The 25,312-nt window shown below is 41.3% G+C and overlaps 1 protein-coding gene across 2 annotated transcripts in view; it reads left to right on the forward strand.

The window, feature by feature from the left end:
* LOC124555516 (kelch-like protein 5) overlaps nt 1-25,312 on the forward strand; it is a 318,356-nt gene that overhangs the window by 91,925 nt on the left and 201,119 nt on the right. Inside the window, exon 3 of one of the 2 annotated variants that reach the window (XM_047129463.1) lies at nt 9,714-9,811. The exons of the other annotated variant lie outside the window; for it this stretch is intronic. The gene's annotated coding sequence lies outside the window, so the exon portion shown is untranslated. The remainder of the gene's footprint in view (nt 1-9,713; nt 9,812-25,312) is intronic. 2 annotated transcript variants of the gene reach the window in all.

Below are 25,312 nucleotides of genomic sequence, written 5' to 3' on the forward strand. Positions count from 1 at the left end.
AACTTAGATGGCTGGGAATGTGTAGCATTTCTGTGACAAAGCTGATAGCCATTAACAGTGTCTTACATTTTATTAAACAGACCTCCCTTGACTGCCAAACTTACAAATGCTGCAAATTTCTTTAGCGTATTTCTAAAACAAGTCATATGTTCAGTATTGTCTCGCCTGTGCCTACATCTCTCTGTAAAGCAAACTGATCTTCCCAGAGATTGGTGTCTACTAATTTTTCACTCTTCTGTAAATAATTCATGTCAGTATCTTTCAACCATGCCTTACTAAGTTAATAATTTGGTAATATTCACGTGTGTCAGCACTTGGCTTCTTTGGAATTAGAGTTATTATATTCTCCTTGAAGTATGATGATATTTTGCCTGTCTTAAATGTCTTGCACACCACGTGGAAGTGTTTGGTCATGGCTGGCTCTCCCAAGGATCTCAGAATTCTAAGGGAATGTCATCTACTGCAGGGGCCTTGTCTTCACAGTGCTCTGTCAAATTCTTGCAAAATCATACCTCCCAACTCATCAATTTCGTCTTCCATTCTGTAATGCTATCTGACCACTTGATACTTGTACACCTGCTTCTTTTTTTTCCTCCAAAGGTCTATCTTTCCTATAGATGTGTGCTTCTACTTCTTTGCATTTGTCATCTAGCTATTCCTGCTGTGCTATTTTGCACTTCCTACTGATCTAATTTCATGGACGCCTGTATTCCCTTTTGCCTGTATCAACTGTTACATTTTTATATTTTCTCGTTGCGTCTGTTTAGATCCTTTATCTTGTACATTATCAAAGGGTTTTTTGTCAGTCTGCTCCGTTCACTATTTCATTTCTCAAGTCTACACATTTATCTTCTGTTGCGTCTTACCCTTGTTTCAATCAGCTGTCACCTAATGCTCCCTCTGAAACTCTCAAAAACCTTTACTTCTTTCAGTTTATGCAAGTCCTATCTCTTTAATTTCCTACCTTTTTAGATGTTGTTCAGTGTTAATCTGCAGTTTATAACCAGTAAGTTATGACCAGAGTCCACATTATTCCACAGGAAATTTTTGCAGTTTAAAATCTTGTTTTAGAATCTCTCTTGAGAACTCTGATATATTTTCTCTACATCTCATTAACTTTTATTGATTATTTTGTGAGTTGCCAAGTAGAGTGCCAAGTAGAGTGACATTGCCACAGTTTTTAGTTGTCGTTTATTTTATCTCTGACAATGACTTCCATATGTGAAAAACTGCAAGTTGTACCATGCTTAGGAGTTCTCATCCAAATGTAAGTCTCCCCTATAATTGGCTGGGTAAGTCAGTTCAGAGACCAGCTTCAAATTAAACCTCTGAAGTAAGAAATATCAGAAGATTTCATATAATCCTAATGCACATAGATGAAAATAACTAGTAAAAAGTGCCATTGACTTGTACAAAAGTGAAGAGACGAAATAAATTTCATATATGATTATTGAGCTTTCATCCCATCTACAGGTTTTTCAGAATTACTTCTACAAGCTTTAGGAGTATATTCCTCACTTCAGACCAAGAAAAAAGTACAAAAAAAAAAAAAAAAAATGTTGATTTTTTTTGATAGTGTATGGCCAAAGGTTTCACAGAAAAATATGACAACTGCAAGTTGTAACCAATAATCAAGATTCATTGTGAGAGATGATTGTATGATAACATCAATAAACCAGTGTGCTGTGGTCATAAGGTTGTGCGTGGAGAGTGGGGGAGGAATTTTGTTTATGGGAATTGATGATGTATGTAGACAATGCCATGTTGCAGTACACAATCAGACAGAATGCCTGACTGACTCTCCCCTTTCCCATCGGCAATGAATCAAAGAGACAGGATGCTTGTCTTGACAGATAGGTGCCAGAAGATTATCCATTGAGATGGACGAGATGTCTGCCATCCCAGGATGTGAGATGCTGCACCCCTTTTGGGCCAGAGGCAGAGGGATACACCACAGTGTTCCTTCCTTCGTCCTCCCCCTTTTATGAGGCTCTGAAAAATAGTTAGCACATGTAGCACATCTTCTGCCCTCAAAATAGTTTTATGGAAGTTTTCCAGTATTTTTTCCTTTTAATTGTTCAGTTTGTGAGCCTTAGCCTTCTGGTTTATCATTTATTCTAATTTTTAAGAGGTATGGCCTACAAAGATAACTTTCTGTCTGTTAATGCTAATCTTTGATTAAAATTTTGTGTACGTGTATGATTTAATATCCAAGAGTAGAAAATCTAGACTCAAATTATGTGAATAAAAGTAATGCTGCCTTTTGAATAATTTTTCTTAAGCATGTATGAAATGGAAAAAGATTCACCTTCATATAGGAAGTGAAAAGATGCTTACAGAAAGGTTAAAAAGTGATTACTGCTCTTCTAAAGTAACAAATTTAGAAATTATTTTACCATATTTTTCATGTGTGTGTTGTTTTTCCCCCTTGCTCAATTTGCTTAAGAAATGGATGTGCACGTGACACACAACAAGTGTTCAGGGTTTATTTGGTCTGCATGTATGACCATTGGTCATTTATTTAAAAAAATAAAGAAACAAACATAGTTGGCTATTCTGTATTGAAATTTATAAAACAAATAAGCAGTAAAGTGAATACTTTGCAGTTTTAGCACTATTAAATTCTAATAGAATAAAATTTGTTCAAAATATTTTTCCCCAAATGGGGCATAAAAAATTAATCTGTTCATGATCATGCTACATATATTGAAAAAAAAGTGTTGAAATATGTGTTGGAGACTCATTGGATACTCCTTGAATTTTCTACAATATTGTAAAAAGGGTAGTTGCTACTCACCATATAGTGAAGATCGCGGAGTCACAGATAGGCACAACAGAAAGACAGACAGAAAATGAGACTGTGTGTGTGTGTGTGTGTGTGTGTGTGTGTGTGTGTGTGTTTTGTTCTCTCTCTCTCTCTCTCTCTCTCTCTCTCTCTCTCTCTCTCTGACGAAGACCGTGTTGGTGAAAAGCTCATTCTGTGACTCAGCATCTCCACTATATGGTGAGTAGCTATGGTTCTTTTCATAATGTTGTTACACTCCATGTTGGATTTCCCTTGGATTGTTTACGTACACTGGTTATGCTACCTGATCAGAAGTATCTGGAAATTTGTATGTGATACTAAGTTGACCACTTCATGTCTTGGGAGGCAGACCTGTCAGTAAAAAAGGAAGCGAAGATCCTTGTGTTGTTAGTAGAGAAGTAGTAACAGCAGAATGGGTCAGTCAGGACTGCTTAGTGACTTTGGACATGGACTAGTCACATCACTTGAGTAACAAATCCATCAGGGTCATTTCAACCCTTCTAAAACTACTAAAGTCAACTGTTCATGATGTGGTTGTAAAATGGAAATGCTAAAGAGTGGCTACAGCTAATGCAATACCAATTAGACGTCTGTACTGACAACAGGGATCATCGAGCATTGTGGAGGGTGGATGTAATAAACCGCATGAAATCAGTGGGAGGAATGACTTGTGAGTTTCAAAGTGCTACCAGTAGTCCAGCTAGTACAATAGGCCTACATAGGGAATTGAAAAGAATGGGATACAGTGATCTAGCAGCTTCTCATGAGCAACACATTTCTGTAGTCATTGCTTAGTGACGCTTGAGGTGGTGTAAAGGGTGATGCCAGTAGAGTGGATGACTGGAAACAGTGTGATGAATCACACTATACCCTGTGGAAATCCAGTGGAAGGGTTTGGGGTTGATGAATGCCTGGAGAACATTACCTACCTTCATATGTAGTGCCTGCAGTTAAGTACAGCGGAGATGGTGGTATGGTACGAGAGTTCTTTTTTCATGGTTAGGTCATGTTCCTCTTATTCCACTTAGTAAAATGCTAAATGCAGAAGGATACAAATACATTTTACAGCATTGTGTACTGTGTATGCTAGAAGAATAGTTCAGAGACAACGAGTGATTGTATCAACATGACACCCTGTCATGAAATGACATCCCTGAAATGGACTAGCTTGCCCAGTTTCTAGGACAGAACACAATGGGGAACACCTTGGGACGAGTTAGAATGGTGACTTTACTCCAGGCCTGAGTGTCCAACATTTCTGCCTTCCATTGTTTCGGCTCTTGAGAAAGAATGGACTGCCACAGACATGCATACACCTCATTGAAAGTGTCCCCATCAGAGTTCAAGCCCATATTAACGTCCACTAATAGATTTCTGCATACTACTGATCAAATAATGTATTTGAGTCTCCTTGGAACGTGCATTCTCTCTGTTATATGTGGAAGGAACCTTGGAGACACTGGAAGGTTTTCATATAGATTATGAAGTGATAAGACAGATTTAGAAACAAGATTTTAACTGCAAAATATTCCCAGTAACAGGTGGGGACCCTGACAATGATTTGTTGGTTACGTACTGCAGGTTGAAATTGGAAAAAAAACCAGAAATATAGGAAATCAAGCAGATTAGACTTTGATAAATTGAAAGAACCAGAGTGGTTGAGAGTTTCAGAAGGAGCATTTCACAACAGGGAATGAAATACAATACAAGATGAATGGCTAGCTTTGAGAAATGAAATAGTAAAGTCAGCAGAGGATTAAATATGCACAAAGACAAAATCCGGTTGAAATCCTTGGATAAGATGGCAAGCCAGAACTAAGTAAATAAAGGAAGGCATTTCCCACTCCCCTGTTTTTGAGAAAATCAACCCCAAAGTGCATGATGCACAATGAGGTCTGCAAATGGATATTTTCCTAGAAATCAAGGAAACCTATAAGGTAAACACTGTGCAGAGAAGGTTCTGTTGGCATAGCGACCAAGGTACTTGGCTGGGGAGCAGAAATGTGTTAAATTTGCACTTGCTTTCTTTTTATGTCCTTTTTCATTTTGAAATGGGTGTGAATAGGAGAGTTAGTAAGATAAGTAAATCAATAACGAAAAATGAGGTTGGCAAATAAATTCATTAAATGACTTGAATTAGTATATAATTAAAAATTTAATCCTGGTTGCTTTAAAATGTCTTTCACTCAGTTTCATGTCCTCCATTCTTTTGAACAACTGGATAGATGGTATGTGTCATACCAACATTCAAAGCAAATATGCTCATGGAACCAAGAACATAATGAACACACTCTTCACATAATTACATTATTTCTTTCGAAGATTCAGTGAGAAACAGCCCTAATTTAAATTTTAAGATATTTCTTTTTCAGGAGTAAATTTTGGTGCGTACTACACATACAATAACATCGCCTGAAAAATCTGTGTTAAAAAGTGATAATGAATTATGCTATAAATTGGTACTGCATCCACATGGGTGTGCAGTTTGCATTGAATTACCAGAAGCAGATTGGAATTTTGTACCCTCAAAAATGTGTATTTAACTTGGCGATAAAAATTAACATAACATGGCTGGCACGGCCGTATTACTTATGTTGTGCATGTCAGTTGACCCTTGCTGTCTATAAACGTGACATCATCACATGATGATATTAGTTTGTCCACCCCAGGAATCCAGTATCAGACAAAACTTATCAGCGATGTATTGTTTTAAAATGTTCTCGAGATAAGATTTTAATTGTACTTTGTTAATTGACCAGATTAGGAGCAAATTATGTAAATATTTTTTGAGTTGGTTAAGTGATTGACTTCATCCATATCCTGAGGACCAAGTTATTTATTAGTTTCTTATAAACACAGGAAAACTTCAACAACAATTTTCCAGATGCTGTGATTTCATTTTGTGCTGTGTAAGAATGCTTATCTTATGTATACTACCAACTACAACAAGGGTTCATTTTCCTCTGTTATGTAATAACATCCATCAAATGTTTGTCTTTGCAACACTCTTACTCACAATTGTTTTCATACAATGAGGCTTAAAATTGTGCTCTTTATTAATCAAAGTTGTCTGAGCAATTTATTTGCCTACTTGGTTATTATTCGTTATTGATTTATGTACCATATTAACCCTGTCCCCCATTCATAGCAATTTCAAAATGGAAAAAAAGAATGCACATGGAAATCACACAGGTTTTCTGCTCCCAAGCCAAATTCCTTGGTCGCTGCAGTGGCGATGCTTTTACTGCACAACATTTACATTATGGGTACGTAGGCGGCAGTTATATAAGCATCTTTCTCAATTTCTAGGAAAATATTGTCACATCCAGAGCATGGGTTGTGCCAGGGATTGAGACGCGGGGGTTCGTGTTGCACGTTTGACCAAAATGAGAGGGAGACTTGACTGATGCAAATTCCCTGATGTGGATGCAGGAGATTGGAGGATGATAAGGAGAATAAGCTCTCAAAAAGAATAATGAACCTTGGAGTTTACTATGAATCTTTAGTACAAATTTACCATTGTATCTGAGGTGCCTCCTCGCTAAAGTAAAGTCCCTGCACAGAGACTGACTATCACTGTTACGTCTGGTAACTGAAACTCTCGTGTCAATATAGGATCAACAGAGTCTAGCAGCTATCTAATTTGTGGCCCAGCAACATCAGCTGAACACTCTGGCTGCCTCTGTCCATGACCACTTCTCGTGCCTGTCTCTACTGAAGCCGCTGCTTCTGCCTGCAGACTCTATTGTCTGCCTCCAATCTCTCTGCAGGATGGGTCCTAGCATTTTGTTCGCCTTTCCACTTAGACCTCACCAGTCACTGATGTGATGTAGCATCTAAGGCTCCTCATCGCCTATTGGCTATATTGCTATCTTATTCTTCTTTTTATGTTTCAGAGGCTGTGTGGAAGGGTTAGGCAGCCTTTACCTATAAGGCCAGCAAATTCGTCCTAAACATTCCATTGGCTTCTCATGACGTATTGTAGCCCCTCCCCACAAGCTCCTCTCTCTTTCTCTCTCACAGCTTTGTTCTCTGTCTTGCATTTATTGCATAAGGACCTTGCTTTATTAAGTGTCACCTAATTTATCTTTGTCTCATTCTGTCAAGTAACTTATCCCTTATCTCTATAAGCCTCCCAAATTGTACTCCTGTAGCCTAGACAAGTGACTTATCTCAGTAAGCCGCCCAAGTTGGCTCCTGTGACCCAACACATGTGGCCCTTGTGGCTGCCTCTTTCACACCCAACATTCCGCCTGTAACTAATTTTCAGTATTATTCACAGGACTTGCCTTTCAGCTACGGACATGACAGCTCCTCCTTAGGGGAAATTGCCGTTACTCTTCAGAGTGGCATCAATTTCTTGGGTTCTTATTTTGAATTTTTGTTTGCTGTTCTTGTGTTGTCCATAGGTTACGTGGACATATCAGTTACATTCAGATATTATTACATTGGTACAACAATTACATTCAAATCGTATTCTGTCTTGTACATATTTCATATAGGTAGAACAATTATATTCAGATGTGCACCTCTGGAAGAGAGTACACGATTTCACCATATTATACTAGGATTACAAGTCATTTTTTCAAACGTTACTTTATTTTTCTGAAAATAATACATTGCTTTACAGAAGTCACTCAGTACAATATTTCTTTTGCACTTAACATCTATTTCTAAAAGCCATTGTTTTGTCGCGGTCCTTAGGGATTATTTTCATAGATTACTACCTCCTCTGTATCTCTATTCAGATAGTATCGAGATGATGTATTGTCTGGACTTTGGTTTGCTATGGTGGTTCTAACACGAATTGTCCCACAGCCATCATTATGAAAATAATTCCGTATAATTCTAAAACAATCCCTGCAACATTTATATCATCTGCAGCTGGATGTTAATATAACCAATAACAATGCTTGCATAAGTCATTTAAAAAAATGTATTAAGTATCTGGAGCCCTCACCTGCTGCTGCTGCTGCTGCTGGTGCTGCTGCTGCTGTTCATCAACCATTATTTCTAGAACATTCAACCTTTTCTCTGCAACTTGCAAATCATAGAGTTGTGTGACAATATGATCTTACGGTAATTGTAAATTTAATGAGGCAATGTTTGTCTTTCCATTATTTAATAAATGACAGTCGAACTCCAAATCAGCTTTCGGTATTATACCTTTCTTAGTCATATTTTTGTATATCACTTGGTCTGTCTGTATGAACTCTCTTGTTCCATACCCTTTGTATTTACAGTAAAAACTTACTTTTCCAATTCCTTTCAACAATACATAATTTGTAGTCTGCATTCTGCATAGTAAGTCAGATCTTCCTCTATAGGAGCTACATACGAGGGTGGACCCAAAAGAAACCAGATTGTTGTCATAAAAAATTTATTGATGAACCTTTTTACAAAATTACTTCAGTCACCTTCAAAATACTCTCCATTACATGCGATGCACTTGTCAAGAGTCTTTTCCCACTGTTGGAAACATGTTTCAAACTTTTCAAGTTTGATATTGTTCAGTGCTCTTTGCGAAGCTGTTTTTACCGTCTCCACATCATCATAATGCTGCCCTTTTAGTATTTTTTCATTCGTGGAAATAGCAAAAAGTCGTACGGGGATAGGTCCGGCGAATACGGGCATGGGGAACGACAGACCACCTCTGAGATGCCAAATAGTGGGTCACTCGTAAGGCCGTGTGTGCTGGAGCGTTGTCGTGATGCAGAAACCAGTCACCTGATCGCCAAAGTTCCGGGCGTTTCCTCCTCACATCCTCTCGCAGACACCTTAAAACATCCAAGTAAAAGTGCTGGTTGACAGTCTGGCCAGGGGATATGAATTCCCGATGCACAATTCCACGAACTTCAAAAAAGACAATGATCATTGTCTTCACATTTGACCTCACTTGCCTTGCTTTTTATGGTCTGGGAGAGTTGGGAGTCCAGAATGAGCTAGGTCTTCAACACACATCTCACCATGTTTAAAGCGCCCAAACCACTCGAAAACCTGCGTGCGGCTCATACCGTCCTCCTGGAAAGCTTCCTTAAGCATTTGGTGTGTCTCGGTTGCAGTTTTTTTAAGCAGGAAACAAAATTTCACCCACACTCTTTGTTCTTTTAAAGTTGCCATAACGACTTCGCAGAGGTAACCCGCCAACAGTCAGAGAACACAATACCACACTTGAACGTTCAGCTCTACACTGACGCCGCCTGCACAGCTGTTTCATGAAGGTCTCTACTAACACCATCTAGCGAGAGAACCCTGCACTACGTCTACGAGTGGCAGCGCCCTCGGTGTTCGGTTTCTTTTGGGTCCCCCCTTGTATAACCGCTTACTATTATTTAAGTGTGTCCAAATAATCTGATTTAAAGATACAATTCTTTTTACACAATTGTTAGGAATTTCAGTTATTATTGGCTTTCTGTCCTGAGCTTACTGCAATTTAATGAGATAAAATTACACCAGATGCATTTCGCTTTTATTTACAACGCATCTCTTGTGGTTATTCTGCAAATTGGATACATATGTTCGCACGTTTGTGGTTGTTTCACAATAAAAACAGCGTTTTGTTTATCAAGTTGGAGTGTAAGTTAATTATGGTGTTTCTTTACATATTCAGCAAACCACTGCTTGTTCCCTCCTCCTTAGCAGTGGCTTATGTCGAAAGACATTGTTTTGCATAGGCATTAGGCAGTTTTTGCCGGTGTGCAGTATTTCTTGCACTGGATTTGGGTTATTTACACCTCAGTGTTGGAAACTGAAATGCATTTGGGTAATTTACACTTCAGCTTTGTAAACTGAACTGAAGTTGTGTGTGTGTGTGTGTGTGTGTGTGTGTGTGTGTGTGTGTGTAGTTTGTTTGTCACTCTGTGCACAGTATTACCCAGTGTTTGTCTGTTTGTTTGTTTTCATACAGGTTGTGAATGTTGCCAACCTGTGAGTGAAACTACCCTTTTTTTTGGATGGGGGTGTGGATGGTGATCATAGGACAGAACCTGTGAGGAGATGGTAGTGGTAAATTGAGTCTGTGGTTATATATGTATATTTAATGTTATATTAAGTGGTTCATCAGTTTAAAGAGTGTGTGGTTAGCCAGGTTAGCCTGATGATTTTTGAGTTATTTCTTTTCTGTTATGTTTTTTGAATGTGGTACTTTTCTTGTAAGGGGAGGTGGTGTTTTTTGTTGTTTATCCTTATGATTCCCATGTCTGCGTCTCTGGTGGTAATTTTATGTTGGTGTTGGTGTAAGTGTTCTGCAAAAGTCAAACGCTTTATGTACTTTCTTATACTCCCTTGCCCTTACATGTTCATTGTATCTGGTTTAACCCATGTATCTTTCGTCACATGTATCCAATTTGCAGAATAACCACGGAACATGCAACATGCTTTGTAAATAAAATGAAACGCATCTGATGCAGTTCTCTCTAATTAAATGGCAGTAAGCTCAAGACAGAAAACCAATAACAACAGATTTTAAGAGCTGCTGCGGAAGATGGCCATCCAAACAAATGTAGTTAGAAATTTTATTGACTGGCTGAAGCGGTTTTGCTTCACACTATCCATGATCAAATGTTGAGAGTAGTGCAGATGTTTGCCTGCACAGCCACCTGTTCTTACTTAATTCCTTATAATTTAGTTGTTCAGCTGACAGCTTTGCATACTGTCTGTTCACTTCATCAGTTAACAAAAAGTCACTCTCAGGCTGCGTGGATATGTACTTTCCCCTTGACTAAGGAATCTCTCTTCGTAATGGAAATATTTTATACAAATTAAACATATTGTCAACTAAAGCAGCAGTTATTGCTTAATCTAATGTGCTTCTGGCTAGCAATACACCTACAGCAATGAACTTTAACAAAAGGTATGCTGATGATTAGGCTAGAGGAACAGGAAACTTCACGTCATTTATTCACCTCTTATTAAACTGAGAAATTTTAAAATTTGAATGGTGTTTATTATGTGTGACTACAATACGCCCTTAGGTGCATTAACAATCACATTTATCATTTGTTCATATTCTGCTTCTATTGCCCTAAATACATCACACATTTGCAACACCTGTTTGCATATTGTTACAAATGTTGCTACCCTTTTAAATCTCATGTCTGTTTCCTTAACGTATGACTTAAAGAACCTTTCCAGTCTTTCCATTCCTGATTTTAAGATGTTTTCATTTTTCGTTATTGGTCTTGCTGCCCTATTGACTATAGACAGTGTCGCTATTGTTACTGCCACTTGTTCCTTAGTTAAGCTTAAGAGGCCTTCTGAGTTTCTTTCCATAGTCTGTGCTTTTCTTATAATACATAGGATCAACTTCATCTAACATTCCAAATAATATTCTACTTACCTACCCAACAAAGTTGGACACCTCTCTTGTGCATTGTTAGCCACTACACTAATTTCTGTAGCCTTGTGACTTCCTCTCTCTGTCATGTTAATTGTTAGTCTAACAGGTGACACTCAATCCCACCTTCAGTTCTTTCTCTGCACTGCTAATTTTCCATACCTTTCAACATTCTGAAATCAATCTGTTATAGCATCTAAATTTACACATGTTGCAATTCTTCGATTAATACAGTACACCTCAATTTCCACTAAATTATCATAATATAGCCCTCCTCCTACTGCTGTTGCTGCTGCTGCTCCTACTACTACTACTACTACTACTACCACCACCACCACCACCACCACCACCACCACCACCACGAGTAGTAGTAGTAGTATTGAAACATTCTTCATGCATGTGCCATACCTGAAATTAAGTCGTGTTTCAGTATTTTTGCATGCACCTATGTTTCATTTAATCTTTATTATTACATTCTGAGTACAAACCCTTACTACTTCATAAGGCTCCTCGCCACTATGAAGTCCTCAGGGGCTCTGCATTTGTTTGCTGAGTACGGGCTTGGCGACCCCGGGGTTCCTGAGCTGGGGATTGGAAGTGCCACCAGTCCCCTGCCCCCTAAGCTCTGGGCATGCTTCAGTGACCATCGTGCAGTGTGACGGCAGAACGTTGTCTGTCTCTTGGCTTCACTGCCTGGATCGCGAGGATGGTATAAACTTATATAGTGGAACAGTCATTAACGGGCAACCTCTGGGGAACCTGCCACACCTCAATTGTATAAGACTTACTCAGGTACGCAGAGATCTGTCTGAGTGGACCCTTATTTCCCTGCTTGTGGGACCAATATGGAACCTTTGAATTCTTCTTCTTCTCCTCCCAGTGGGAAGGGTGTACTGCTTGGGAGTTCTCACACCAATTCATCAAAAAGAATGAGGGGGCTAGTCCTCCTGATAATCAACTTGTTGTCAGTAACTGGGCTCAAGGAGTCATGAATCACAGTGTCTTTGTAGTGATCAAGAGGAAGGAGGGGACGTTTGAAAAAAGGCTTCCTTGCTTGTCGAGACTAACTGGGCAAAGCAGTTGGAACTCCTTAAGAAGTCACAGAAATTGGGTGAGTACATCATCATTGTTGAGTTGCATAACTTCCTTAACTCCAGCAAAGGTGTGATAACCTGCCGTGATGTTATGGACATAGACGTTACTGAACTCAGACTAGATTGGGCACCACAGGGGATCATAGATGTGGAACAAAGGACACATAAGAACACTGGAGAGAGTGGGAAGACTGCCACTTTTATTGTGACCAATTCTCCAACACTACCTGAACACATCATGGCAGGTTTCCTCCGACCTAGGGTTCGGCCCTATGTACCTAACCCTATGTGATGCTTCAAGTGCAGGCATTTTGGCCATACAATGCTGAGCTGCAGAGGCAGAGCGACTTGGTGGAAGAGTGGAAAGACAGCCCATGAAGCTGGGACTGACTGTCAATCTCCAGCAGTCTGCATTAACTGCTCTGGGAGCCACCCAGTCAGGAGCCAAGCCTGCCCTGTTTTTGCAGAGGAGCGCAAAATTCAGGAAATCAAAGTGACCAAATGGATCCCTTACGCAGACGCCAAAAAGGTCTATCAGGCAATGAAACCCCCTGTCTTTGCCACTTCTTATGCTTCCTTGGTGCAGAAACCTGTCATTAAGGTCGACGCTTCACTCGGATGACGCCCAGTTTACCGTTATCTACCACTAGCACCTGTATTTGCACCTGTATGTGCCAAAGCCAAGTGGAACACACCGCAGTCCAGGCAGCAACAATGGAAGAAACCAATAATTCTTCCGCAGTGTGCAGCCCAAAGGCACCCCAAAAGCAGAGTGCCTCTCATCTCAACGCCAACTTTCTTCAAAGAAAGATGGCTCTCGCTGCCCCCCCCCCCCCCCTTTCCCCCTCATCCTTGCTGGGAGAGGGAACAGGGAAAGGAACTCAACATTCAGGACAAAAGCTGACCTGGGTGCCATCAGACGTCATTCTGGAATGTCTGACTGATGAGGACATCATGAATTTTGATGCTTCATCACCAGACCCACTCAGCCCCACCACTCCGCCTCGCTCTCCAAGCGCCTCACCACCTCGGCGCAAAGACAAGGGTAAACAAAATGAAATGGCTCCCATACTCCAATGGAATATCAATGGATACAGGACTCATCTGGAGGAATTGAGACTCCTTGTACAGGACAGACGCCTGTACATGGAGGCTATCACATTTACAGAAAAGACGACCTTACTGGTGATAGGGCAAAAGATGAGGTTGCAGTGTTTGTAAAGGACACTCTTCGCACCTCAACTGTTCCTTCTACAACAACACTACAAACTGTTGCTGTTCAAATAGTGTCCCATGTGGACTTCACCTGTGTGCGCTCTTTGTACCTACCACCTCATGAGCCTTTTGACAGCGGGGTCCCCACTCATCTTCTAGATGAACTTCCTGACACCTTTCTCCTTTTGGGGGATTTCAATGCACACACTGCACTATGGGGTTCTTACACTACTTGTCCCAAGGGTTGGGCACTTGAGGATCTACTGCACACAACAGATCTCATCCTGCTAACACATTTTAGCACTGCTACAGGATCGTCTACCGCCATAGGCCTCTCCTTCTGCTAGCCTGCTCTTGAGGACACTGCTCAGTGGGCAGTGGATGATGGTAGTGACCATTTCCCTATCTGGATCCATCTGCCTGATGGAGCAGATCTTGACAGAAAGCCACCAAGATGGTAATTCAAGAAGGCTAACTGGATGCTTTACAGGCAGTTATCTGTTTTCAAGCAGTGTGACGGCGTCCAGGACTGGGTGGATCACATTACAGCTATGATTCACCATGCCACTGATGCATCCATCCCAAAGTCTGTGGAAGTGCCTAGGAGGCGACCTGTCCCTTGGTGGAACAATGAGTGTCGTTTTGCAGTCGGGCACAGGAGGACAGCTATGCACAGATTCAATCGATGCCTTACAGGTTCGAATCTTGCAAACTTTCGAATGGCGCATGCAAATGCGGGCAGAATAAGTTGGGAGAGTAAGCGGAGATCTTGTTGCAGGAGCTGCCAATGATTTCAGGGCTGCCTGGCTGTCTGAATTGTTGTAGATGCTATGATCCTTGTAACACCTACGCATATTCTCCTCCACACATGCGCTGATAGCAGTAATTTCAGCTTGGAATACAGACGCCAGTTTTCTTAGAGAGATTATGCCTTCCAGTCTTGGCTGAACCCCTTACACCCCTGCCCCAATGCCTTGGTCTATTTTCAACCCATCAGTGAACCAAACGATGTCCCCCATAACGTGTTGAACTGTTTTTTCCCACTGCTCCCTGCTTCTAATTAATATATTGTAAAGCTTGTCGCAGCAGTTGGGAGTTGTTATATAATCAGCAGGCATTTCCCCAGCCATTCCTGTATTTACCTCACTCACTATGTTAGTGTGTGATTCTGGATATCCGAATGTGAGACAGTCTGTGCGCCCCAGCTGCTGCCTCCATCTTGACCTAAAGGTGTAGTGGAGGCATGTCCTGCATGGCTTCCATTCCAACAATTGGTGTACTGCTAATTCTGCCAGTTATGTCTCAGCAGGCCAGTCTCTACACCTTAGCAAGCTCCTTAGCTGCAACACACTGTTCTACCTTCTTCCACCACACTACGGTCCTGTAGGAAATCGTAGGTCTGACCACTGTGGTGTATAGCCAGTGCATACTCCTGGGGCTTAGGCCCCAGTTTTTGCCACAAGCCCTTCCAGTACTCACTAGAGTACTTTTTGCCTTGGAGCAGATTACTGTTAATGTGAGGGGTCCACGTTAGCTTCTCATCTAAGGTTTCCCCTAGATATTTCATTATCCCCTTCATAGATAGAGTTTCATCGAAGAGCTTTAGATTCCAGCTTGAGTGTTGAATATGTCTCTTCGTAAATGGCACCACAATAGGCTTCTTAGGTATATGAAAATGTCCAAAAGAACAGATACCATCGGTGACCATGCAGCTTGTTAGAATGAAATTACAATGAAATGAATACCGCTAGCTGCATACAGGCGTTGATATAAGTCAACGGGGACAGTTGAAAATGTGTGCCCTGACTGGGACTCGAACCTGGGATCTCCTGCTTACATGGCAGACACTCTATCCATCTGAGCCACCAAGGACACAGAGAATAGTGTGATTGCAGTCCTCGGTGGCTCAGATGGATAGAGTGTCTGCCATGTAAGCAGGAGATCCCAGGTTAAAGTCCCGGTCAGGGCACACATTTTCAACTGTCCCCGTTGACTTATATCAACGCCTGTATGCAGCTAGCGGTATTCATTTCATTGTAATTTCAGTCTTCTTAGGATTAACCCTCAGATCCTGTTTAATGCACCAATTTTGCCCCTTTCCAAACCTCCTTGTGCCATATTACTAACTGTATCAGTAAATTTTCCAAGTATTACTATGACAAGGTCATCTGCATATGGTTGGCAGAATCATTGTCTGGAATTTAATTCCTCAATGGGTTCATTCACTACTAGATTCCACAATAGAGGGGACAAAACTACTACTGGTGGGCAGCCTCTAGTGGTGTTAATTACCATCTTTTCATTCATCATGGTAGCCTCTACTTTCCTTCCACTAAGTATGGCCGTGGTCCACCTGCATATAGTGGTCCCCAGGTCATGCACCTCTGCTGCCTTTACCATGGAATTGAAGGTCTAGTTACTGAAAGCCCCCCGATATTCAGGAAGATGCAGAGGGCTATTTCTTGGAAGTGAAGTGCTTTCTCCACCTTCCCAACGAGTTGGTGGAGAGCTGTCTCACATGGTTTAGCTGGTTGATACGTCTGTTGGTTTGAATGTAGAGGGGCCATATTTAGCCTCCTCTCCCAAACATATACATTAACGAGTTTTTCCAATGTTTTGAGAATTAAGGATGACAGACTGATTGGTCTCATATCCTTAGCCTTGGTATGATCAGTTCTCCATGGCTTTGGAATGAAGACAACTTTCAGTGCCCTCCAAGCATTGGGAATGATTCCTACTGCTAAGCTAACCCTGAATAGCCTGCATAGGACTCCTATGAGCTTTTCTCCTGCCTGTTGCAGGAGAGCTGGAAAAATTCCATCTGGGCCAGGTGACTTGAACGGTTGGAATGTTCCCAGCGCCCATTGGATTTTATTAAACTTCACACACTCCTTGGCCGATTCCCAGTCCTCTCTTCGAGTGCCTGAGAACCATTTTCTCTCCGGGATTACATTCTGGTTTGTGTTGTCTGGCAGAACATATTGAGGAAAGTGAGTTTTGAGGAGCAGTTCCAGCGTCTCATGTGCTGTCTTTGTATATTCCCCATCCTCCTTCCTCAATTTATGTGTCAAGGCATTAAACATCCTTAAATGTGTCAGTCATAGGTCTTGGGGAGCCGACAGAGCGCGTCTGCTCCAACTTCATAAGGCTTTTGTGTGGCTCCGGCTTGAATACGGATGCCAGATTTATGGGTCAGCACGCCCTTCATACCTTAAAATGCTGGGTGTAGTTCATCACGAGGGTATTAGGCTGTCGACAGGGGCCTATCGCACGAGCCCTGTTGTTAGGTTGTGTGCGGAGGCTGGTGAGCCTCCGCTGTCTATTTGACGTCGTCTTCTCATGATACACCAAGCATATAGGTCATGGTCCGTTCCTACATCGCCAGCATCCAGTTACGTTGTTCAGCCGCCGCTGGAACGGCTGTTCGATCATCGACCACAAGCAACACGGCCATTTGGGATCCGTGCAATGGAGAGCCAGGAGTGGAGTAGGGTCTCCCCATGGCTACTACCAAGGCCCAGTTGCTTTTAGAACTGATTGCTTACAAGAAGCATTGTACCACAGACAATGTTTTTAAAATTAAATGTAATGAAATTTTACGGAGCCACCCAGATTTTATTACCGTCTACACGGATGGCAGGGAGATGTTTTCGGTTGTTCTGTCGTGTTCCCCGACATTGCACTCAGGATAGGGTTCCCAGAGCAGTTTTCAGTTTATTACGTGGAACTGTTTGCTATCCTGAGGGCAATGGAGCAGATGAGACGGCGTTGGGACAAAAAATTTATCATCTGCTCCGATCCCCAAAGTGCCCTTCTGGCTGTTAGATATACCCAGTAGATCGGATGGTGCAACAAGTGCAGGACGCTCTCCTCCTCTTGCAAAGGCAAAACAAGGAAATCATTTTTTGCTGGGTTTCCAGGACACATAGGCATCCAGGGAAACGAACTTGCTGCTGCTGCTGCTGCTGCTAAGGAGGCTTTCTCCCTACCTCCTCCTGCCCGCTGTTCAGTCCCTCTGAGGGCCGTCGCTTCATTTGTGGCCAGGAAGGCCATATGTTGGTGGGAGTCCCAGTGGCTGGAAGTCAGGAATAATAAACTATGTTCCACCAAGACTTCAGCGCGACCATAGATCACCTCCTTCCGCTCGCGCTGGTGTGAAGAAGTAGCCCTTACTCGGCTTAGAGTGGGACATCGTCCATTGACACATGGCTTCCTCTTACGTCGGGAGGAGCCCCCAGTATGTCAGAGATGCGGGACACAGCTGTCAGTACATCTTTTAACTGAATGTGTTTTCTATGACGACCTGAGGGTCGAACTGGGTCTACCACAGGATCTTCCCTCTGTTTTAACTGATAACGAGGGGAGTGTTGTTCGAGTCTTAAAATTTGTGGTGTGTCCGGAATTCTTCCCAAAATACTGGGTGTGAGATCTTAGTGTGTCAGAGTGGCTGGGTCACGTATTATTTCTAAGTCGTCATCCAACCACGGTTATTTGTCCCTTTTTAACAGCATCTCTACAGATATTTTATTCATGATTTTATTTAGTTATCCCGCTGTGTCTCACTTTCTTGGGGTTGTTTTACGTTTCCTGTGGTGCGCTCAAACGTAGTTTTCCAGTTTATTGATGTTCTTCCATAGATTGTTAATCTTCGGTATAACATTAATGCAAGGGCGCCGATGACCTTGGTGTTAAGCACCCTCCGCCCTAAATAATAATAATAATAATAATAATAATAATAATAATAATAATAATAATAATATTATCAGCCACTGTGAATCTAGATTTTTAGTTCTGCCTCGTCATATTAACTCATCGAAGAGCAACTCTTTGCCATCGATCTTAAATTCCTGTGGGTTCTGTTTAGTATCATATTGTTGATTAATTGTTCTCTTATTCTTCACTGTCATCTCCCGCACTATTCTGTGTGCTTCCTGCATTCTTGATCTTATTCACATATGATTCATAATCGTAACTTACTGCTTTGCTTCCCGTTGCAGTATTCCTGGTATGTTTGCTTTTCGTACTATATGTTCCACGCTTCAGCTACTGTGTCTTTCTATCGGAACTTTTAAATTTATTTAAATCATCCTGAAAAGTTAAGTTATCTCTTACCTGTACTTTGTACATTTGGTGGACCACCTGTGCCCATTGAACACTGCCTAAACACTGTCTCAGGTGTGTCAGTGATTTCTAAAGGCATTCTTGTTTTTTCTTGTGTATACTTATTCCTCTGACACGACGGCCACTTCCGTTCATAGTCCTCAACATGAAACTTCATTCAGCTCTACTGCTTATATGACTGGCTGTTATCTCGATACTCCTACGCATACCTTTGTGTTCTCCTAGTGGAGTATCACGGAACTCTGTTAATATAGTCTGCTTTCCTTCGGGACTAATTTTTCTTCGTTATGTTTCCCTTCGTACCTATGGCGTTACTTGTGCTTGTCACACACTCATGGGATTCCTTTCCCCAGTTGCTTCCACTACAGAGTTCTCCTCTCTTTGCATTACTATTTTTGCAAACCAATTCTTTCTCGTCTTTGTACCTGTTCTGTGGGCCATATTCTACTAAGAGCATCCGCAGTTCAGTATAACCTGCCTGGTTTATAGATTCTCATAGTCATCATACTCTTCAAGCTTCAGTCTCCACTTCAGGAGTTTCGATCTCTCTATCTTTCACACTAAAAGTCGGTATTAACAGCTCGCGGTCTGTTACGACTGTAAACCTTCATCCATACATGTATGGTCGGAAGTGCTTCATTGTATATGCTATAGTGAAAAATTCTTTCTATTTGTTACTATAGTTTTATTCCGCCATGTTCAATGATTTGAATGCATTTGCAATGGGCAGGTCTTTGCCAATTTTCTTGCCTTGCAACAAAGCTGCCTCCAAAGTGGCATTACTCGCAACAGTCTTCATAACGAATGGCTTCTCAGTTTGGATACTGAAGCACTAGTGTGTTGGACTAATCAATTGCTCCTGTTCCTCGCGTACCTTGTTTTGTTGTTTGTCCGATTTATATATACTCTTTTGTTTAATAGCTCGTAAATGGCCTCACAGTTTTGGTAAATTTAGCAATAAATTTCTGGTAGTACGCGAATAAGTCTAGAAACGCTTTTAATTCTTTTATTGTTCTTGGCTGAGGGAAGAACTTTACCTTCACTTTCACTATGTCCCTTGTCCGTAATACAATGGTCTAACAAGAGCACTTCTTTCCTTGATAACTCCCACTTTTCTGGTTGCAGCTTTCAAAATTATGCACTCGAAACCTGTCAAAAATTTCACAGAGCTTCTGATTATGCTCGTGCAGTTTTTTTTTTGTTTTTTTTTTGCCATAACACGCGATATGATACAGATAAACAAAACATTTAACTCCTTGCAGACCTGCCAATACTGTGTTCATTAGCAGCTGGAAACATCCTGGAGATCCTTTCAGTCCCATTGGCACTATCTTATACTCGTATGCTGATAATTCGAACAGAACACAGTTGTTTTCTATCCTTCTTGTCCGTCAATATTTGGTGGTATCTGCTTGCCAATAAAGTGTTGAAGTAGTTTTCTTGTCCTAGTTGGTCCGAAATAATGGAGATATATGGTAGTGGAAATGCATTGCCTACAGTAATATCGTTAAATTTGTTGTAGTCCACAACTACTCTCCACTTCTTTGTGCCACTGGCGTCTATCTTTTTTCGAAATCAACAATAACGATGCGTTACAAGATCTCTTGCTGTCGAGAATTATTCTGCCTTTCAGTATTTGCTCTGTTTGCTCTTTTAAAATGTCCTTTTGCGCTTCTGGAATCCGTTTCGGTCTATCATTCACTTCCTACCTTGGATGTTCTGGCACTATCGGAATTTAGTGCTTTACCACGGGTGTATATGACAAGCTGTCACCTGGTATATGGAATATATTACCACACTCCATGCAAACCTCCGTGGTTGCACTCTTCTCTGCCCAAGGAGTAAACTAACTCGACTGCCCCCTTTAGACTTCACCAGCTAGTCACTCTGTCTACAGTTTCTCTAAAGTTCCTTCGTATGTCATCAGTCCTATTCGCTCGTTTTGCAGTTGGTTTCCCTTGCCTCACTCGGAACGTCTTAAAAGTGTAGCAGTCGATTTTTCTCTTGCTAAAGTAGTTCCCTTAGAGGACAAATTTCACTTCATCCCAAGTACCTGTTCTTTCCTTTACTTGCAACCTTAACCTCACGTCTCAAGTGATTTTCACTTTTACAAATTTTAATAAAATATCATATTCCTCCAGATTCACTAGCTCAAATGAAGAATCTATCATTTTCAATAAATTCCCTCTATCTCCTCTTGTTAGCGTCAAAAGATTTTCGTATAACACCCAAAGCATCCCTAGCACTTATTCTACAACTTCCCAATCAGCTTTCATCACTAGTACGAGCCATTTCGATCAGACCAATTAATCTACACAAGTTATTCTAACTCTTAATGTAGCTCAGTGCTGCATAGTGCTGGGGCGAGTTGCACTGGCTGCTTTGAGCTGCACGTTGCAATGTGTCTGCCACTGTCCCTCCTGGACTGCAGTGACCCTGTCGTGCGTTGCTGCTGTTGCTAAGGTCAGGCTCCAAGCCTCGGACACTGGCAGGTGCTGCTGCGATGTGTCAGCTGCTGTCCGTCCTGGACTGCGTCGACCTCGTTGCTAGTTGCCACAAAGTTGGGCCCCTGCCTCCGGCGATACCCACCGTCTGGACGGTGCTGACTGTCAACACGCTGCTCTGTTCGGTCAGATGTCTCGACTGCTTCCTCACAACAGTGCCTACCTATGCTGACTTGAGGTGCACTTTACAGGCCTCTGTTGTTCTGCCCTTAGTTAATTCACAAAGTTGAGTCGCCACAACTTTTGCAACACAGCACATTGCCCGAGTTAAAATGATGGATAGTTGAAAAATCAAGAAATGTACATTCGTCGTCCTGGCAGTGAACACTTGTGAACAGCCTCTGGAGCAAAAAAGTAAGTTACGGGTACTGTGCTCTTAAAATTTACCACAAAATTTTGGGTGTGGGGAATGGTTGGTGGTTATTTCACTGACAGTAACATAACCAGCCACCAAAGATTTATCAAACACGCGAACTTGCACATTTAGACATGTATCAAATACATTTGAGAGTGAAACACACTTCTTTACAAGACAAATCATAGCCATCAAAAATGCTGCAAATACATATGACGGGAAAGAACGGTGTTTTCCACGAGTGTAGTGGTCAATGCCGTACTTGCACTCCACATTTCAAGACGAAGAAAACTGTCATCAGTAGCGGAATTGTCGACATCTAGTAGATGTAAGGTTTAGTCGAGAACCAACAGCACGAGCCATGTGACGGATAATGATGCTGACACAACCAGTAACCAAGTAGGCAAAGCATTTTGGATTGTGAAAGGTGGAGTAATTTTGATTTTCGGGTATGATGTCTGTGTTACCCCACTCACGAAAAACCCAAGTTTCAGACCACCTTCCCCGTGTGTGTTATCCGACATCTTGAAAAGAAACCGCTAAGAAATGGCACTTTGTACAGTTTTTCTTCAGTAACGAGCTTCCAGTGCCATTTAGACAAAAATATGCCATTATCAGTTTTAAAGTGCATTAAATTTCCTGCAAGTTTCATATATAAGATGTTGGGAAATTCAGAACAGCTACTGAGATACGAAGCTGTGAAAAATCTGCAAAAATGTCAAGAAATTGCAAAAAGTCAGATACGTCTGTGGTTTCGCCTTAATTTTTTTAGTGCAATTTCGTTCACAATGCATTATAACCATAGTTGTAGAAGATTTAATTTGTTTGAAGGTTAATCCAAAATATTTGTAATTACACCGTATACACGCCGAGAAAAGTTGCATAAAAGTTTCTAGTGAAAGCAGACTCGAAACTGAAAATACTGTCCTCAGTAAAAAGTAGTATTCCCGAATGTATCATCTTAAAGCCATTATATCTGAGATTTATGTGATTTCTGGGGAATAAGTATTTTTGAAAAAGAAAAACACAATTTTCATATTTATATTTCAACGAAATGGCAGCAAGTTGCTTGATATATCACATCGACGAGCCGCGCGGTATTAGCCGAGCGGTCTTGGGCGCTGCAGTCATGGACTGTACGGCTGGTCGCGGCGGAGGTTAGAGTCCTCCCTCGGGCATGTGTGTGTGTGTGTGTGTGTGTGTGTGTGTGTGTGTGTGTGTGTGTGTGTGTTTGTCCTTTGGATAATTTAGGTTAAGTAGTGTGTAAGCTTAGGGACTGGTGACCTTAGCAGTTAAGTCCCATAAGATTTCACACACATTTGAACATCGACGAATCTATTCACTCGGGGATATTGTCACTTTCATGTCACTATATCAAAGCGTTTTAAAAACAAACACTTGGTAGTCCTCCTGGTCTGATATCATTCCATCGCTAATGCGTGTACTATCAGTGCTGTTTATCTGTATGTTGAGTTAGTTATTTTCACTTCGGGTCGTTGGACGGTTTCACCTCACCCGCACGAAAAAACACCAATGAGTTGCATGTGTATATACAGCTACATTCTATCAACGATAACAATACTTCCATTATGACTGCATTGAGGAGGGGAGTGGTATTGCTGCACGTTTTGACATGTTAGAGATTGCTTGTGCGACGGGGAAAACCACCTTTCCAGCTAGTATTAATAAGCATAATTGACTGTAGTGAATGCGACTTTAAAGAAAACTTATATCTCCGCGTTTGGGTACTATACAGTCCGTTTCTCGTTCCCATATTTGCCATGCCACAGGTACTGTAGAAAATGAATGAGATTATGATACTAGCTCCAAAACTGATAAAAGCAGAGTCAGTAGTATCACTTGTGAAGTGATGGGAACGAATGTATTCTGTAAGTTCTGAAGTATGAAGTATTTGTCAACACGCTGAACTCATCCATTAACTCAGTGCTAAAAGGAAATAGTGACTGCAAGATGTTAGTGTTTTCAACAAATCTACTGACCCCAATCGTCCTGAATATTAATTATGTTTTCTAAAAACTGATACCGTTACTATGTGATAATTCACACAGTTTTCACGTGTTGCCTCCTGTGTTTTAGTGGAAAGCACGTATTTCTAAGTATGGACATAGTTACAAGCATTCTGATTTGAATGCACGACCTCAAACCGAGAGCCCGTCACCTATTAAATTACACTAAATAAAAACGAAAAAACAAAAAAAAAACGCGATCAGGTCCTGAAGGCCAAGCGATAGTCGATCGACCGCCGTGTCGGTGTCATCCTCTGTCCATCATCGGATGCGGTATAGAGGGGCATGGCGTCAGCACACTACACTCCTGCCTGTTGTCGACATTTCTACCTTTTAGCCACTACCTCTTGATGAATTAACTCCTCACTTGACATCGCGAGGCTGAGTCCACCACCGACGGCTCTGACCTTCCAAGGAAGAATCCTTGGCATGCTTACCATTTGGCTGAGGAGATGGACAAACTACACTATGAGGGTTGTACAAAGAAAATAATTTTTCAGTGTATTATATGTGTTTTACTTAAAATCCTAACAATGTGCAGTCATTTTGGTTTAGCTAGCTTGAGGCGGACGGTAATGTAAACCTTTTCAGTTACCTTCGTGGCTGAGATACAATCGCTGTGAATGTTCATAAACTTTTAAATGACAGGATGGTGCGACAAATAAAACAATTTTGTAAGAAAGATTTTCTCCTATTTTTATAAATTGCAGAAAATAGATCACTATTGTTAAGGTACAATCATTCATTTTTCCAACATCAAACCCACTGCAGTATTCCCAAATCGTCCCATCTGTAAATTCTGCTGGTATGGATACTAATGGCAATAGTAGTAGCAGATTTCGGTACTGGATGGATACATGAATTTACACAATGTTCCGGCTCATTCACATACATGTGTTCAACAGAAAGTTCACAAAATCGTCAAACAATACCCCGATGCATGGTTGCCAGTGACTGAGCCAGTCTGTTGCAATCTATAATACGCTGTACAGATCACACTAGTTCACAACACTTGAGTGATGTAAATAAATGCAAGAGTCTCCAGATCTTAACTTCAGTATGGCATCTCCATATGTTTTGATGGACATCTTGATCCTAAAGAAGCGGATGTCTGGAATATGGCGAGATGGTTCATACTTTGTCATCTAATCATCGATGTATTCCATCATGTTACATAGATCGTCACACTCCGTCTGAGTAAACTGCACTTCAGCACTACATTTAACATTCTCGATTTCTATTACTTGACAATCACTACTTGGTTCTGTAGCTATATTTACATGTTTTGGTCCACTAGTAGTTAAATTATTAGTAGTGCAAACAGTATTACACAGGATCAACGTATCTGTAGCTTGACGAGTGGTGGTGCAGACGCTGGAAACTCAGCTGTGTGTTCCGCTAGACGACCAGTGCAGGCATTATAGAGGAAATTGGAAGTAATGAAACAACTGCATCTCCAGCACCGATGTATCGGGTTGAGCTTATTACTACTCAAATGCATCCGGAAGTCTTTGGACTGCAGAAAACAAAAACCATAAGTAATTACGAAAACTTATACACAATGAATAATAATGACGACGGTGATCATGATGATGAACAGTGAGAGGGTTTAATACGTGCATTCAACTGTGCAAGTCAGTTTTTTATTCTGTCTGGAGGGGGTTGATTTCTAATGACGCTTCATGATGATTGTTTCACTATTGTGTACAGAATATGAGTGAAGAGTCGATTTAATGGTTAGCATGCCTAGTTGAATGGTGAGGGTGACTGACTTTTGGAATGTCGTGGAAAAACTTGAGGATAAGTGGCTGTAGATGACCTGGCATGAATAACACTTTCTGCTCCATAGCTCCTC

Source organism: Schistocerca americana, chromosome X (genome assembly GCF_021461395.2).
Source record: "Schistocerca americana isolate TAMUIC-IGC-003095 chromosome X, iqSchAmer2.1, whole genome shotgun sequence".
Lineage (NCBI taxonomy): Eukaryota > Metazoa > Arthropoda > Insecta > Orthoptera > Acrididae > Schistocerca > Schistocerca americana.